The following is an 11,005-nucleotide window of genomic DNA, read 5'->3' on the forward strand; positions in this document are numbered from 1 at the left end:
CGAGAAATACAGTTGCTTTCCTGTGTTTGCCAGTCTATTTGCTTCAGAGGACTAATTTCTTTTTCTTTTTTCCTCCACTGCTCCTCATCCCAAACTCACTGCCGAATCCTATTCCTCTCAGATGCATCATAGACTTGCCCCCCATGTTAACTATCTCCTCCTAGCGGACAATCCATTTTAGGACTGTTGATGCCAATGTACTTGCTCACAGAGTATAACAGAGCTGCAGTATAACCTTGTGTAGTAACACTGATAGAAATCTTTGGCAATGCACGGTAACAGTTCCCTTGCCCAATTTCCAGGAATTTTCTTAAGTAATTTCAAAACTGTGATTGATTTGCTGCATTACCTTTAATCAAAGCAGAGGCGAGAAATATTGGCCACAACAATTCTCTCATCTTTGTCTCTGTTCTAAGGGTTCATTCACTCAAAAACAAACTGAAATTGTGATGGAGGTCAAGTGATGGGAACAGGGAAATAATATGAAATCTTCCTGATCTAATAAAGATTTGGCATGGTCTACAATTAAATCCACACAGCAATATGCACACAATATTGTGGTTATTTGATGTATAATATCCAGCCAGAACTGCTATTTTGGTCTGTTTTATGTACCTTGCATTATTCTGGCTCTGGGCATTATAATAATGCAACTATTGGATCATGAGAGATATAATGACCAAAGTTTTAGGGCCTGCCCAGATGTTTCACAAGGGCAGGATCAGAAACCTAATTGAACAGAACATATAATATCTACTCCCAATGACAAGTTTGCCTTCATATTAAGTGCTAAGAACCATTTAGATACTTTCTGACTTGCATAGCTTGGAAATTGTGTTGCATTCATTAGAATTAATAGATTGAGAGCAATGTATGAGATTAAATTTAATTTATATTTTGTATTTTGTGTGTTACAAAGATGGTGGGGGTTAACTTAGTATGTGTTCCATTATTGAGTATTCTTGGGGTTCGTTGCAAAGAAGTCTGGTAGTCATGCATTTTAATGAGACTTCAAACCATTGAGATGAACAGTTCGGTGCATTAGAAAGGAAAAGAACTGTGTTGTTGGTTAGCAACAGGGGTCCAATGACACATAGACAAAGAAGTAGAACAATCTAGAAAATCAATCAATCTGGTTACAGTGTATGCTAGAGGGTAAAGGATAGCTGCACACTGGGTTTAGGGAATGTGTACAATTGCTCTGAAATTAAAATAATTGTCTGTTAAGTCTGCAGTTTGCTTTGGGTCTTAGACAGAGAGAGAGAGACAGACAAAGAGCAGATTAATGGAAAAAGCAGCGAATGACTGACCTTGGTTTGCTGAAAGGAAATTGGTTGAAAGTCTTTCTTGGCTAATTCTGAACAAGGAGCCCTTCAAATTGGAAGGATCAGATGGCATGACAGCTTCATTTTGACAGTGATCACTTTCATACGCAAGAGCCTACGAACCGTTATGCATGGCTGATTGCACATTAACCACACCCCCACCCACACTTGTGCTATTTGGCACATGCAGGCTCAGCAATATTAACGTAACAAGAACAAATACCTTACATGTGGCAGCACCAGGAAATGGGAGAACCAGTGCTGGGTTATAGAAGTTGTACCTCTATCACCATTATCTACCTACAGGTAGCTGTAGAGCAAGACAGGAGCAGCCCGATAAGGGCAGCAAATTCCTATTGACTTTGACAAACGCCAAATGAAAAACACATACTTCGTTCCTGTTTATTATTCACAGGCCAGTAATTCCATGCCAGAGGTTTGAGCCACGGAATCCAGCAGTAGTTTTAGCATCAATCAAACCTGAAGGAGACTGAGGACATTAAAGAAAGAGCTACAGTCTCCCTAACTGGGGGACCTAGAATAAAGTGCAATGGCCTCAGGATACAGGTTAGACTATTTCAAACTGGAATGAGAGAATTTTCTTCACTCAGAGGGTAGTGACCTCCAGAATTCTCTGCCATATAAGGTGGTGTGAGTTCAATTATTCAATGTATTTATGAAAGAAATAGATAGATGCCTTGACATTAAAGGCATCAAGAGGTATGGGGAGAGAGAGCAAAATTATGAAAGTGAAGTAGGTAAGAGGCACAATCATATCGAATAGCTGAGAATGCTTAATGTACCAAGTGCTTAATCCTACTTCCTATGTTCAAGGACAGCAGAATCAGAGACACAAGGCTTGGGATCAACTGGTATGGATGGACAAGTAGCATATGAATAGGGGAACCAGCGACACTGAGCAGTCTACAAAAAAGGGGTATATAGAAGGTGTTACACTATCTCCAGACAAATGATCAATGGTGCAGAAAACATCTTTGCAGGTTTATGGAAACTATGATCTTTATGTGTTCCTTTTGCAGGCATATCTGCGGCTACTCAACTTGGGAGGGAGCACTATGCAAGTAGAGGTAAGGTTTACACTGAATTTGAACTTCCTCACAACTGGGTCCTTTCAAACCTCACTTACATTTGTAAGGTTAACAATGCCCTTTACAGGAAATCAACTCAGTTTGTCCAGTTCATAATGGAACCAGAGAACCAACTTATGGGAATTGCAACTATTGCTGAGTTCCCTCAGGGACAAGGAGCTATCCACTGCACACATGAGGTGGTCAGAGTTCCATGGACGTATCCAATCAGATCCCACAACAAAACAGGATAGCACTCTCTCAATGTCCAGTTAATTCTGAACACAGGTCTGTTCCACTCTCTGGGGGATTGGCATGACACTTAGATTTAGATTAGATTACTTACAGTGTGGAAACAGGCCCTTCGGCCCAACAAGTCCACACCGACCTGCCGAAGCGCACCCACCCAGACCCATTCCCCTGCACCTAACACTACAGGCAATTTAGCATGGCCAATTCATCTAACCTGCACATCTTTGGACTGTGGGAGGAAACCGGAGCACCCGTAGGAAACCCATGCAGATACGAGGAGAATGTGCAAACTCCACACAGCCTGAGGCAGGAATTGAACCCGGGTCTGTGGCGCTGTGAGGCAGCAGTGCTAACCATTGTGCCACCGTGCCACCCAACTCCCAGATCCTGCACAACTCCCAGGTTCCTCCCAGGTTTTCCCCCTACACCATCTCCAGGCATGGCTATATGCTTTGTGGAATTGTCACTGGATAATTGGACATATCCAAGTTCCCTGTTGTCACAAGCACACTCCCTTTGTCTGCTTGCCCATTCAGTGTCCTTTTCCTCAAAGGCAATGAGGAGCTTTCTCTCCAACATCATTCTCATCTCATCCTATGCACACTCGTGGTAGTCATATGTGTTTGTCTCCTGCTGAAAGCATTAAGCGACATTAGAACGGGGTCATGAGCATCATGTCTGCATTGTTAGATACAGATAGAGATAAAAATCCCTAGAGTTCTGATCGTCTTTATCCATTACTTTTGAGATGAACATGGAATTAAAGGTAAAAGCAAATTACTGCGGATGCTGGAATCTGAAACCAAAAGAGAAAATGCTGGAAAATCTCAGCAGGTCTGGCAGCATCCGTAAGGAGAGAAAGGAGCTGACGCTTCGAGTCTAACTGACCCTTTGTCAAAGGGTTAGTTAGACTCGAAATGTCAGCTCTTTTCTATCCTTACAGATGCTGCCAGACCTGCTGAGATTTTCCAGCATTTTCTCTTTTGGTTATGGAATTAAGGGTTCTGAATGAAAGATGGTTCAGTCTGGTCAAAGGCTGGAACTAATTGGGATCAATAACATTCTACATGATGTGTGGGCCTGATACTCATCCCAAAATCTCACTTTGCAGTAGTGTCATTGCCTCATGTATGCCTTTGTTGAGAAGTTACATGATGTGTACATCCTCCAGGTTGTAGTGCAAGGTTAATGAGCCAGTGTGTGTGAGCTGCTGAGTGTTCAGGCTCTTTTCCTGTTGACGTGTTAGAGAGAGAGAGCGAGAGAGACAGCAGCACTGTGGTGCAAGGTATACTGTAAGGTGCATTGAGATGGTACAGTCCTGTGTGTTGGCAAGCTTAGTTCCTGCCCAGCTACCACTTCCTACCCAGTTACCACTTCATGCCTACCTGTCGCTTTCTGTCCACTCATGTATGGCTATAAAACATTGAGCAGATGGCCTAGCAAGGAACAAGAGATCATTCACCCACTTGCAACACTTGACCCAGTCATGCCTCTGATAGCTGTAGAAGCTGTTCACATCTGCTACGTCCACACATATAGCACTTCCCCCTTGGGATATTCTCCTGTTACCGTGTAGTGGAAAAGGGACATCCTGAGCTTATGGATGCCTGGCAACAGGAAACCTATCGATTCAGGGTGCTACCTTCTATCAGACATTTCCTACAGGTGTGGCGGGGGGGGGGGGGGGGGGGGGGTGGTTCCATGAATACTGCTGGGTTGCAGAGAGTGAAATACAAACCCTGAGCCTTTTAAAACAGCATCCAGAGGTTGAAGTCTGCATGAGACAGAACTAGTTGCTCAGGTGCCACTTCCTGCCCACCTGCCACTTTCTGCCCGCCAGCCACTTGCTATCCTCTTGTCACTTCCTGCCCACCTGCCACTTTCTGCCCAACTGCTACTTCTTACCCAGCTATTGCTTCCTACCTACCTGCCACTTCCTACCAATCAGTTATTTCCTGTCCACCAGCCACTTCCTGACCACCTTCTACTTCCTACCCATCTACCACATCCTGCCTACCTGTCACTTTCTGCCCACCCACCACAACCTGCCCACCCGCCACTTCCTACCTGTAGCAAAATAAATGGTTTTAAGAGTTTTTTTTTATCCTGGTGTTTTTTTTTAAGAAGAGAGATTGAGACAGAAATAGTGAGTGGTCTGTTCCAAGCCAATAAAGTAAACAGCTTGTGAGGATTTGGGTTTTATTTTGTTAAAGTTAGAACAATAGAAGCAGCATGAAGGGGTGAGATCAAGCTCCTACAGAACCATGAGTTTAGTTTAACTTTCAGGAGCTGCTAAGATTTTGAAGCTGCTATACATCGCTTTCTGCGAGAGCAAAACACTTGCGTTTTCTCTCTCTCTCTCTGAGTTTTCTCTTGATGTTCTTACCTTCCGGTCTGGAGAAGCATTGCATCTGAGACAATCTGTTTCACTGAATTTGCCTTTGACAAGGGTGTGTTTATGGGATGTTACTACATTGGAACAGTTGCTGTTCAGTAGTTAGATAGTCCACTATTCTGTCAAATTTTCCAAGAGAGTTGTTATTCCAATTCTTCTTTCTTTTATTTGTATTTTAACTACAGTGTAAGAATAAAGTCTGTTTTGCTTCAAGTCTGGTAGTTTGACCAATTGACTTTCATCCAGAACACGATGCCATATATTCGGGGTTTAAACTATTTTTAAAATATATTCTGAGAGGGTTTAGGTCTAGTCCATAACACTGCCCACCCATTATTTCCTACCCATCTGCCACTTCTTGCCCACCTGCTACTTTCCATTCACCAGCCACTTTCCACCCACCAACTACTTCCTGTCCACTTGCTATGTTCTCTATTCTCTATTTATTTTGTGCCTACCTGCCACTAAACTTTGGTGTTTTATTTGCACATGAATATATTATTGGCTTAAATGACCTAATCACACTGGAATATCCATTCCATCCCAAGTGCACAATCCTCCATGATTAGCCTCAGAAATGAAAATTAGCTGAATGCTGAAGAACATTAATTAATGCCTTCAGGACAGAATTTTCTCTGAATGTAATTCATTCTTCCTCTCTACCCCCAAAGATTGAGCTGGGTGGTGTTATGGATGTTCATATTATTATTATTTGGGGGTTTGGGTTCTAAAATGGAGGATTATGGATTTTAATTTTCAGGCCTTTGAAGGTCTGATTTGGTTTTCTAAAATAAATGGTCAGGAAGTTATTTTGAACAGTGAACACAAAACATAATTTACAAGATGTGATTTAAGCTGAATGATCAGCAAGTCATCAAGGGAGATAATTGCTAAGATGTTTGGTGACTTAGTTTGTGATCTCCAGACAGAGAGAGAGAAATAGACAGTGAGAAAGGGATAGGTACAGGTTCATGCAGAGAATAGAGGTCCATAACAGCAACTTTTGTGTGGATAACTATGTCCGCAGAACCCGGCCTGGGAAGAAGGCCCAATAAAGTTAGACGTCAGTGGGAAGCTCCAGAAGTAGGCAACTGTGGAGGTAACAATGAGGAAGATATTCTACAAAGCTATTGAAGTCAATGTTACTGAGAGAAAACATCACAAATATCTTTACCTTTCCTGCTTTCAGCGTCATCTTAGCCCACAAGTGAATCCAGTTTGTGAGACGTACAGCAGGACAGACTATAACCCATTTCAAGAGAATCAAATTCTACAACAGAAAAGCAATAGTCAGAGCTGCTGAACACTTCCTGGGGAATCTCTTCCCATTGTTATGATCTCAGCTGAAGACAATGCTGAAAACATCACATGACCCAAAGTAAACCCTGGCTTGATAGTGTTCCAACTTGCATATAAATTGAATTGCAAACTGACTGCAGAATAGAAGCTGTTCGTAACCTGGGGACTGCCTACACTCATATATCAATAAAATGACAATTCTATTGCCAATATAAATTAGCACATGTTTAACAGGTGCCTGAAACGGAATGGTGAATATCCAACATCACACAGGTCTGGCAGTGTGAAATCTTCACGAATAAAATGTTGATTGTAACAACATAAATGGACTTTATGTGTACAAGGCCAATTCTCAACACAGTACAATGTTATGGGACATTTCCACAGTAAAATGTTTTCTGTTTGTCCTGACAGTAAAAACCTCTCATAATATTGCTGTAATATGTAAAATAATTGTGTTTGCATTGATGTAGCATTACAGAATTTACAACATAGAAATAGCCATTCAGCTCATTTATGTTCCTTATCAGCCTTTTCCATCCCAATTAATCTAACCATTACTGCATACATTTTTATTTCTTTCTTGTTCACATACTTACCTTGCTGCCCCTTAAAGATCCCTATGCTGTTACATCAACTACTCTCTGTGGTAGTCAGTCCCATATTCCAGCCACTCTTTGGGTAAATAAACACCTCCTGAATTCCTTGCTGGATTTGTTAATGAACGCATTAAATTTGTTACCCCTAGTTTGAGATTCTCCCAAAAGCAAGTCATCTACACCTGCTTAATGTCTACACTGTGGAACTCCTTCATAATGTTAAAGCCTCTTGCTGGATCAGTTCAGTTTTCATTCCAGACTTTTCAGTGCTGACTTCTTTATCAAAATTAAGAAGTCAGTGTTTTGAACAATGTACTTTAAATTGAATTCAACAGTGGTTGCAATGCTGCTAAAAACTGAGCTTGAGGTCTAAACTTTGGCGTGTTTTCTACTGCTTGTGTGCCCAAAACAAAGCCTTACTTAATAGAAGTATAGATTTGAGAATTGAATGACTTAACAATTTGGAGCATATCAAATGGGTGATCTCTGTGTATAAACATCTCTGTTTATATTTGTTCTGAGAGTCATAGAATCATAGAGATGTACAGCATGGAAACAGACCCTTCAGTCCAACTCATTGATGCCGACCAGATATCCCAACCTAATCTCATCCCACTTGCCAGCACCCAGCCCATATCCCTCCAAACCTTTCTGATTTGTATACCTATCCAGATGCCTCTTAAATGTTGCAATTGTACTAGACTCCACCACTTCCTCTGGCAGTTCATTCCACGCATGCACCACCCTCTGCATGAAAAAGCTGTCCCTTAGGTCTTTTTTATATCTTTCCCCTCTCACTCTAAACCTATGCCCTCTAGTTCTGAACTCCCCTACTCCAGAGAAAAGACTTTGTCTACTTATCCTATCCATGCCTCTCATGATTTTAGAAACCTCTATAAGGTCACCCCTTGGCCTTTGATGCTCCAGGGAAAACAGCCCAAGCCTATTCAACCTCTCCCTATAGCTTAAATCTTCCAACCCTGGCATCATTGTTGTAAATCTTTTCTGAACCCTTAAAAGTTTCATAACATTCTTCCAATAGGAAGGAGACCAGAATTGCATACAATATTCCAAAAGTGACCTAACCAATGTCTTGTACAACTGCAACATGACCTCCCAACTCCTGTACTCAATACTCTGACCAATAAAGGCAAGTATACCAAATGCCGCCTTCATTATCATATCTACCTGCGACTCTACTTTCAAGGAGCTATTAACCTGCATTCCAAGGTCTTTGTTCAGCAACTCTCCCTAGGACCTTATCATTAAATGCATAAGATTTGCTTTCCCAAAATGCAGCACCTCACAATTTTCTGAATTAAACTCCATCTGCCACTTCTCTGCCCATTGGCCTGTCTGATCAAGATCCCGTTGTAATCTGAGGTAACCTTCTTCGCTTCCCACTACACCTCCAATTTTGGTGTCATCTGAAAACTTACAAACTATACCTCTTATGTACACATCCAAATAATTTATGTAAATGACAAAAAGTAGTGGACCCAGCACTGATCCTTGTGTCACTCCACTGATCACAGGTCTCCAGTCTGGACAAACAACCCTCCACCAACACCCTCTGTCTTCTACTTTTGAGCAAGTTCTGTATCCAAATGGCTAGATCTCCCTGTATTCCATGCGATGTTACCATGTTAACTAGTCTCCCATATAGATGACATAATCCCGCTCTGCCCTCATCAATCCTCTTTGTCACTTGCCCACCACCGACGTCAGGTTCCCAGGTCTATAGTTCCCTGGCTTGTCCATACCACTTTCTTAAAAAGTGGCATCGCGTCAGCCAACCTCCAGTCTTCCGGCACCTCATCTGTGACTATCAATGATACAAATGTCTCAGCAAAAGGCCCAGCAATCGCTTCTCGCAGAGTTCCAGTGTACACCTGATCAGGTCCTGGGGATTTATTCACTTTTATGCATTTCAAGACATCCAACACTTCCTCCTCTGTAATATGGGCAGTTTTCAAGATGTCACCATCTATTTCCCTACATTCTATATCTTCCATATCCTTTTCCACAGTAAACACTGATGCAAAATACTCATTTATTATCTCCCCCATCTCCTGCGGCTCCACACAAAGGCCACCTTGCTGATCTTTGAGGGGCCCTATTCTCTCCCTAGTTACCCTTTTGTCCTTAATGTATTTGTAAAAATCCTTTGGATTCTCCTCAACCCTATTTGCCAAAGCTATCTCATGTCCCCTTTTTGCCCTCCTGATTTCCCTCTTAAGTATACTCCTACCGCTTTTATACTCTTTTAAGGATTCACTCAATCTATCCTGTCTATACCCGACATATGCTTCCTTCTTTTTCTTAACCAAACCCTCAATTTCTCTCATCATCCAGCATTCCCTACACCTATGAGTCTTCCCTTTCACCCTGACAGGAATATACTGTCTCTGAACTCTTGTTATCTCATTTCTGAAGGCTTCTCATTTTCCAGCCATCCCTTTACCTGCGAACATCTGCCCCCAATTAGCTTTTGAAAGTTCTTGCCTGATACTGTCAAAATTGGCCTTTCTTCAATTTAGAACTGGTCTATCTTTTTCCATTACTATTTTAAAACTAATATAATTATGGTCACTGGCCCCAAATTGCTTCCCCACTGACACTTTAGTTACCTGCCCTGCCTTATTTCCCAACAGTCGGTCAGGTTTTGCACCTTCTCTAGTAGGTGCATCCACGTACTGAATCGGAAAAATTTCTTGTATATGCTTAACAAATTTCTCTCCATCTTAACCCTTAACACTATGGCAGTCCCAGTCTTTATTTGGAAAGTTAAAATCCCCTACCATAATCACCCTATTTTTCATATGGATAACTGAAATCTCCTTACAAATGTGTGTCTCAATTTCCCGCTGACTATTAGGGGGTCGATAATACAATCCCAATAAGGTGATCATCCCTTTCTTATTTCTCAGTTCCACCGAACTAATTTCCCTGGATGTATTTCCAGGAATATCCTCCCTCAGTACCGCTTTAATGCTATCCCTTGTCAAAAACCCCACTCCCCCTCCTCTCTTGCCTCCCTTTCTGTCCTTCCTGTAGCATTTGTATCCTGGAACATTAAGCTGCCAGTCCTGTCCATCTCCGAGCCAGACTTCTATAATTGCAATGATATCCCAGTCCCAAGTTCCTAACCGTGCCCGGAGTTCATCTGCCTTCCCTGTTAGACCTCTTGTATTGAAGTAAATGCAGTTTAATTTATCAGTCCTACCTTGTTCTCTGCTTTGTCCTTTTCTGCCCTGACTGTTTGAGATGCTTCTTTTCTCAACTGTACCAGACTCAGATTGATCTCTTGCCTCAGTTTATCCCTGGGTACCTCCCACCCCCAAATTTACTAGTTTAAATCATCCTGTGCAGCTCTCACATATCTCCCTGCCAGTATGTTAGTCCCCTTCCAATTCAGGTACAATCTGTCCTTCTTATACAGGTCACTTCTACCCCAGAAGAGATTCCAATGATCCAAAAATGGGAAACCTTCTTCCATACACCAGCTCCTCAGCCATGCATTCATCTGCTCTATACTTTGATTCTTATCTTCACTAGCTCATAGCACCAGGAGTAATCCAGATATTACTGCACTTGAGGACCTCCTTTTTAACTTCCTTCCTAATTCTCTATATTCTACCTTCACAATCTCATCCTTTTCCCTTCCTATGTCGTTGGTTCCAATGTGTACAATGACCTCCTGCTGGGCCCTCTCCCTCTTGAGAGCATTCTGCATCCTCTCTGAGACATCCTTGATCCTGGCACCTGGGAGGCAATACACCATTCTGATTTTTTGCTGCTGGCCACAGAAATCTCGGTCATGCCTCAGACTAGACAGTCCCCTAAGACAATTGATCTCTTGGGACCTGATGTACCCCTAATTGCATTAGAGCCATTCTTAATACCAGAAACTTGACTGTTCATGCTACATTCCCTTGAGAATCCATCACCCCCTACATTTTCCAAAAATGGGGATAGCCACAGAAGACTACATGTACTACCTGACTGCATCTCTTACCTTTCCTGGTGTTAACCTATCTATGTGAC

General features: G+C 42.1%; 1 long non-coding RNA gene across 1 annotated transcript in view; it reads left to right on the forward strand.

Annotated features, from left to right (window-relative positions):
• The window catches only part of LOC140476918 (uncharacterized), a 28,703-nt gene extending 21,993 nt beyond the window's left edge, over positions 1-6,710 (forward strand). The window contains exons 4-5 of the long non-coding RNA XR_011960626.1: positions 2,366-2,413; positions 6,250-6,710. This is a non-coding gene — a long non-coding RNA (uncharacterized lncRNA). The remainder of the gene's footprint in view (positions 1-2,365; positions 2,414-6,249) is intronic.
• The last annotated feature ends 4,295 nt before the right edge of the window (positions 6,711-11,005 follow it).

Source organism: Chiloscyllium punctatum, chromosome 5 (assembly GCF_047496795.1).
Source record: "Chiloscyllium punctatum isolate Juve2018m chromosome 5, sChiPun1.3, whole genome shotgun sequence".
Taxonomy (NCBI): domain Eukaryota; kingdom Metazoa; phylum Chordata; class Chondrichthyes; order Orectolobiformes; family Hemiscylliidae; genus Chiloscyllium; species Chiloscyllium punctatum.